Raw genomic sequence first — 7,439 nt, 5'->3', positions numbered from 1 at the left:
AAAATTTTACACAGGATAAAAAAGGACACTATATACTAATAAAAGGTCCAGTACAGCAAGAAGATATAAGATTATAAACATTTACACACCTAATGATAGACCATCAAAATACATGAAGCAAAATTAACAGAATTGAAGGGAGGAATAGACAGTTTCATAATAATAGTTGGACTTTAATACCCCACTCTCAATAATGGATTGAACAACCACACAGAAGATAAGTAAGGAGTTGGAGAACTTAAACAGCATAATAAACCATCAGATCCAACAGATGTACACAGAACACCTGACCCAGCAACAATAGCATACACATTCTTCTCAAGTGCACACATGACGTTTTCCAGGATAAAGCATATGTTAGACTACAGGTTAGCTCTCAATAGATTTTAAAAGGTAGATGTCATACAAAGCATCTTCTCCAGCCACAACAGGCTGAAGATAATAATAGGTTTAAAACTGGAAAATTCACAAATTTGTGGAAATCAAACTAGACACTTTAAACAACCAATGGATTAAATAAGAAATCACAAGGGAAACTGGAAAATACTTAGAGAGTAATGAAAATAAAAATGCATCATACCCAAAACTTTGGGAACATACCAAAAGCAGTGCTAAATGAGAAATTCATATTGTAAATGCTTACATTAACAAATAAGAAGGCTCTCAAATCAACAATCTAACTTTGCCAATTAAGGAACCAGAAAAAGAAGAACAAACTAAACCCAAGGATAACAGAAGTAAGGATATAATAAAGATTAGAGCAGAGATAAGTGAAATTGAGAATAGAAAACACACACACACACACACACACACACATATATATAAATTCAATGAAACCAAAACTTGGTTATTTAAAAAGATCCACAAAATAGACAAACCTTTAGCTAGTTTGACTAAGGAAAAAAAAAAAACTGAGAACACTCAAATTACTAAAATTAGAAATGGAAGTGGGGACATTATGCCAAGTCATTCTATAGTAATAAGAAGGATTATAAGAAAGTACTGTGAACAAATGTATGCCAACAAATTGGATAATCTAGATGAAATGGACAAATTCCCAAAGCCTACCAAAATAATTTTTGAAGAAATAGAAAATCTGAATGGATTTATAATAGTAAGTAGATTGAATCAGTAATCAAATATCATCCAACAAAGAAAAGCATTGGACCTGATGCCTTCACTGGTGAATTCTACCAAACATTTAAAGAATTAACACCAGCCCTTCTCAAACTTTTCCAAAAATTGAAGAGGAGGAAATACTTCCTAACTCATTCTACAATGTCATCGTTACCTTGATACCAAAGCCAGACAAAGACACTATAAGAAAACCATAGCCCAGTATTCCCTTATGAACACTGATGCAAAAATCCTCAAGAAAACCAGCAAAATGAATTCAGGAGCATGTTAAGAGGGTTATATACCATGACCAAGTGGGATTTATTCCTGAATGTAAGGATGATTCACCATATGAAGTACATATAGCACAATAGAATGAAGGAATAAAAATTCACATGATTTCTCAATTGATGCAGAAAAAAATTCAACATCATTTTATGATAAAACACTCAACAAATTAGGGATAGCAGGAAACTTCCTCAAGAAAATAAAAGCCATATATGAAAAACCCACAGCAAACATAATATTCATTGGTGAAACACTGAAAGCTTTTCCTCTAAGATCAGGAACAAGACAAGAATGACCTTTTTTGCCATTTCTATTAACATAGTACTGGAAGTTCTAGCTGGAGTAGTTGGACAAGACAAAGAAATAAAAGGCATCCAAATTGGAAAGGAAGAAGTGAAATTATCTCTGTTTGCAGATGATAAGATCTTGTATGTAGAAAACTAAAAATTTTACCAAAATATTGTACTACTAATAAATGAATTCAGCAAAGTAGCAGGATACAGTCAACACACAAAAATCATTTACCAGTAATTAACAATCTGCAAAAGAAATTATGAAAACAATCCCATTTATAATAGCATCAAAAAATACTTAGGAATAAACTTAACCAAGGAGGTGAAAAACTTGTACAATGAAAATTATAAAACATTACTGAAAGAAATCAAAGAAGACATGAATAAATGGACATAAACACATATCATGTTCATGGATTAAAAGACAATATTGTTAAATGTCAATAATAGGGCGCCTGGGTGGCTCAGTTGGTTAAGCGACTGCCTTCGGCTCAGGTCATGATCCTGGAGTCCCTGGATCGAGTCCCGCATCGGGCTCCCTGCTCGGCAGGGAGCCTGCTTCTCCCTCTCCCGCTCCCCCCTCTTGTGCTCTCTCTCTCTCTCACTCTCTCTCTCAAATAAATAAATAAAATCTTTAAAAAAAAAAAAAGTCAATAATATCCTAAGTGGTAGAAGGATTCAATGTAGTCACTATTAAAATCCCAATGAATCTTTTTTTTTTTTGCAGGATTAGAAAAACCAATCCTAAAATTCATATGAAATCTCAAGGGAGCCAGAATAACTAAAATAATCTTGAAAAGGAACAAAGGTGGAAGACTCACACTACCTGATATCAAAACTTACTATAAAGCTGAGTAGTCAAGGGGCTCCTGAGTGGCTCAGATAGTTAAGCATCTGCCTTCGGCTCAGGTCATGATCCCAGGGTCCTGGGATCGAGCCCCACACCAGGCTCCTGGCTCAGCGGGGAATCTGCTTCTACCTCTCCCTCTGCCTCTCCCACTGCTTATGCTCTCTCTCTCTGTATCTCTGTGTCTCAAATGAATAAATAAAATCTTAAAAAAAAAAAAAGCTGAGTAGTCAAAACAGTGTGGGGCTGGCATAAAGACAGACACATAGACCAGTGGGATAGAAGAGTGCTCAGAAATAAATCCTTGCATATATGGTCAAATGATTTTTGACAAGGGTGCCAAGACAGCCGGTGCTAGAAAACTGAATATCCACAGGTAAAAGAATGAAGCTGGATCCTTGCCTAACACTATATACAAAAATTAACTCATGACAGATTAAAAAAAAAACCCTAAAACCATAAAATTCTTGAAAGAAAATATAGGGCAGCGCTTCACAACATTGGATTTGGCAATGATTTCCTGCATGTTACACCAAAAACACATGCAAAAAAAAGAAAAAAATGGACAAAGTGGACTTAAGGAAAAATTTTAAAATTTATACATCAAAAGACAGTATTAAGAGAGTAAAAAGGCAACCCACAGACTGGTAGAAAATATTTGCAAATCACATATCTGATAACAAGGAGGTTATACAGGGTGCCTGGGTGGCTCAGTCAGTTAAGCCTCTGCCTTTGGCTCAGGTCATGATCTCAGGGTCATGGTATGGAGCCCCACGTCTGGCTGTCTGCTCAGTGGGGAGCCTGCTTCTCCCTCTCCTTCTGCCTGCCACTCCCCCTGCTTGTGCTTGCTTTCTCTATGTCAAATAAATAAATAAAATATTTTTTAAAAAGGAGGTTACACTTGCCCACTCTTTCCTTTTTCATTCCACTAATGTTTAAATATTAATATCTAATATTAATATAGATCTAATATCTAATATGTAAACAACAAAAAAGCAATCTGATTCAAAAATGGGCAAATAATTAGACATTTCTACAAAGAAGATATATAAATAGCCAATAAGCACATGAAAAGAATGCAGTGTGGCTAATCATTAGGGAAATGCAAGTCAAAACTACAGTGAGCTACCACCTTAGACTCATGGAGATGGTCACTATCGAAGATTGGAAAATAACAGATGTTGGTGAGGATGTAGAGAAATTGAAACCTTGTGCACTGTTGGTGGGAATATAATGTATAGTTGCAGAATATAGCGTACGGTCCTCCAAAAAATTTAAAAATAGAATTACTGTATGATCCAGCAGTTCTACCTCTGAGAATATGCCCCAAAGACCAAAAGACTTGAAAGAGGTGTCTTGAAGAGTTATTTGTACAACCATATTTGTAGCAACATTATTCATAATAACTAAAACATGAAAACAACCCAAGTGTCCATTAACAGAACGAATGGGTAAGCAAAATATGGTATATACATGCAATGGGGTATTACTTGGCCTTAAAAGGAAGGGAATTCTGACATATGTTACGACTTGGATGAACCTTAGAATATTAATTGAAATGAAATAAGCCAATCATAAAAAAGACAAGTTCTGTATGATTCCACTTGTACAAAGTACTTTGAGTAGTCAAAAATCATAAAGATAGAAAGTAGAATGGGCCAGGTGTTGGGGGTAGGGAGAAATGAGGAGTTACTATTTGATGGGTATAGAGTTTCAGTTTTACAAAATGAAAAGAGTTATGGAAATGGATGGTGGCGATGGTTGTACAGCATTGTAAAGTGTATTTAATACCATTGAATTGCACACTTAAAAATGGTTAGGGTGGTAAATTTTATATCATGTCTATTTTACCACAATAAAATTTGGGGGTGGAGAAGAATCTTCGGAAGGCATCCATTCATCCAGTGTTGTTGGGGAACACAGCAAAGACAATGGAAGAAGGAGGTTACACCTGCTAGCTGTTTCCTTTTTCATTCCACTGATGTTTATTTTCACTGGATTTTTGGGAGCCTGGGTGGCTCAGTTGGTCAAGCATCTGCCTTTGGCTCAGGTCATGGTCCCAGAGTCCTGGGATTGAATCCTGTGATCAAGTCCCGTGTTGGGCTCCCTGCTCAGTGGGGAGTCTGCTTTTCCCTCTGCCCCCCACACCCTGTTCCTGCTTGTGCGCCTTCTCTTTCTCTCTCACAAAATTAAATAAAATCTTTAAAAATAAATAAATAAATAAATAAATAATAAATATCACTGGATTTTAGAATTTCTTTAAAAATACAATTGCCTAAAGGTTATAAAGATATAGAAGTGAATTAACAGTAACCAAATGGTTTAATAATTAGATGATGTATTGGTAGGATGGAATATGATTTTTTAATGTGAAAATATTATTTTTTAAGGTGAAAATTTAAATGTATTATGTGATCCAAGTGGAAATAGAATTATTAAGGGCATCGTGATTGTAATGATGTAAAAAAATATGCAACATGAAAAAATGAAATTATAGTGAGGCAGATTATGTGTCTCTGATAACAGTTTTTCATTTATTCTAGCTGTATATTCTCTTAAATTTAAAATAAGGGGAAAAAAACTTCTTGGCCTTTTAGCTAAGATCAAGGGTAGTATCTGTTCTTACCAGTTTAAAGTAAGGAAAAACTAATACCTCTAAAAAGCTAAACTGGCTACAGTCTCAGGAGGTCTCCACCTACCAAATTTTGTGACTCAGATGGTTGAAGGTTCAACCTTACAATAGACCACACCCCTACATACTCCCTTACATACATTATTTCCTTTAATCTGCCTCATTGCTCCTTCTATCAGACCTTTGCTTTTGCATAAAGTCAATTGCTGTGTTCTTCATCACCATTCCTGTCCCAGCTCATCTTAGACACTTTAGTTTCTTGTGTCAAGTTGCCCAACCTTACACAGTTTATTACCCACCCACTGTGTATTGCAATAAAGATGGTTGAAGCCATTTTAAAAGATTATTAGAAAGTCTTTAAGTTACACAAAAAAATCCAATGATAAGAACAAATTCTCAATTTGCTTTGGATGTAAGCTTTTCACAGCAATGACAAAATTGGGCAAGTCTGAACAATCATAACCAATGTCTCTCTTACTCAGATGAACACTGTGTGGCATTTTCTTTGCACATAGGAGCATTTGCTTTCTCCTTACACTCAAGATTGACTCATCATTATTGTTTAGTTTCTAATGAACACTAAACAATAACAATGTTTAGTTATTCTAACGAATAATAAAATATTCAGGGTGCCTGAAATTTTTAGCTTTTTCTTAAAGGAGTTTTGAAATGATGCTCTTGAGTGCATGACTAAAGGTATCCTATAATAAAAGTACATAAAAATGGTCAACAAAATGAAAGTATCAATAAAGATAGTCTCTATGATGACTTCTAAAGGCTGCTTGCTGCTGACCTGGCTTTTATTTCTTCTTTAAATATTAATTGTTGATTTGCTGGTTTGAAAGCTTAGCTTTGAGTATGGAGAGATCTATAGCTATGAATTTCTGATTTTTTTTTTTTTTATTTGAAAGCGAAAACTGGATTCCACTGCTCCCAAGAGGGTGTTGGGTTTGTGTGCTAATCCCACCTGAGTGTATTGTGTTGTTTCTACACTTGCTGAGTCTCCGTGTCTTGTTTTCGTGCATCGTTGTGCTAGGGAAGTTGGTGAGGAAATTTGCCCATGAAAAATAGCAGAGCGATAAAAAGGAAAAAAATAAAGAACAAAGACAGCACTTTCCATTCTGAATGTGTTTCTTTTTAATCCTGTCTCGACTCCTTACACACCAAAGAGGTAGTTTGATATAATGGAAATGATAAACTTTGGTGTGTAACCATTTTTGGCCCTGTAATTTAAAAGTGACATGATTTTCCGGGAGATTCTCCATCTGTAAAATTAAGGATAATATCTATCTCACAAGGATTTTGTGAGAATTAAGTTCAATACTGTGTATAAAACAAGTATCAGCCATTAAAGCATGTGTCTGGTGTATTCATAAAACCTCTGGTTTCACCTTAATTTTCCTACCCTGATGTATCTGTGACTCCTAGTCTGTACATTTGTTTGTTTGTTATGTTGCTCAAGGACATGCTTCTTTGAAAGCTGCCTTAAATATTTTCGGAAGAGTGAGAGTGTGCTAGTTATTAATTTATTGCTTCTCAGCACCAAACCCACACTTCTTTGTCCTACATTGTGCTACTGGAGCTGGACTCAACAAACAAATTTCTTCAAACAAACAAAATTCTTCGCCTGTGGCTCAGGGTTAAGTTCTGGCCAATGGCCAAGCCCAGAGGGAGGTTCCCTGCAGTTGCTGCTTATGTTCACCTTACAGTTCTCTTCTATCCCATCAGTTGTTAGCCACATTTTATCATGATGAACCAGCATAGTTAACAGGTCTTTCTTCCCTGTGCAAATTACTGGTACGACCTCTGTGTCCTGACCAGGCCCTGATGGATACACAGAGAGTTAAGTGTGATTGACAGTATTGATTAAGTTCAAAATGATTTTATTTAATAAATTTGAGCCAGTTATTTCACCAAGAGTATAAAAACTAGTAAGACAAAGTCCCCCCTCTCAAGAAACTTACAGCATAGTCAATTTCTAGAATCACATAGTGGAAAGAATGTTTAAGATCAGTTTTCTAGTTTTCCAACTTGCTTGTAAAACATCTACAGTAGGTCGCCTTTTGGTCTGGCCCCCAACACTTCCTCAAGAGACAACTGCATTTTTGCCTTCACAGATTATTATCCTGTTCTTCCTCATTTGAAATAAGACTTACTGCCTTGTAATTTCATTTATCGAACAAAACTCTACCTTCTGGTACAATTGGTTAATCCAGTACGTATTTATTGGGCACCTTCCATGCACCAAACACCATTGTAAATC

General features: G+C 35.6%; 1 pseudogene; it reads left to right on the top strand.

Moving 5' to 3' along the window:
- Positions 1 to 5,121: 5,121 nt before the first annotated feature.
- Positions 5,122 to 5,299, top strand: LOC118027166 (annotated as a pseudogene).
- Positions 5,300 to 7,439: the final 2,140 nt, after the last annotated feature.

Source organism: Mirounga leonina, unplaced genomic scaffold (genome assembly GCF_011800145.1).
Source record: "Mirounga leonina isolate KUSES-001 unplaced genomic scaffold, KU_Mleo_1.0 Mir_363, whole genome shotgun sequence".
NCBI classification, from domain to species: domain Eukaryota; kingdom Metazoa; phylum Chordata; class Mammalia; order Carnivora; family Phocidae; genus Mirounga; species Mirounga leonina.
The sequence above is the reverse complement of the archived record's forward strand: the minus strand, read 5'-3'. Positions and strand labels throughout refer to the sequence as shown.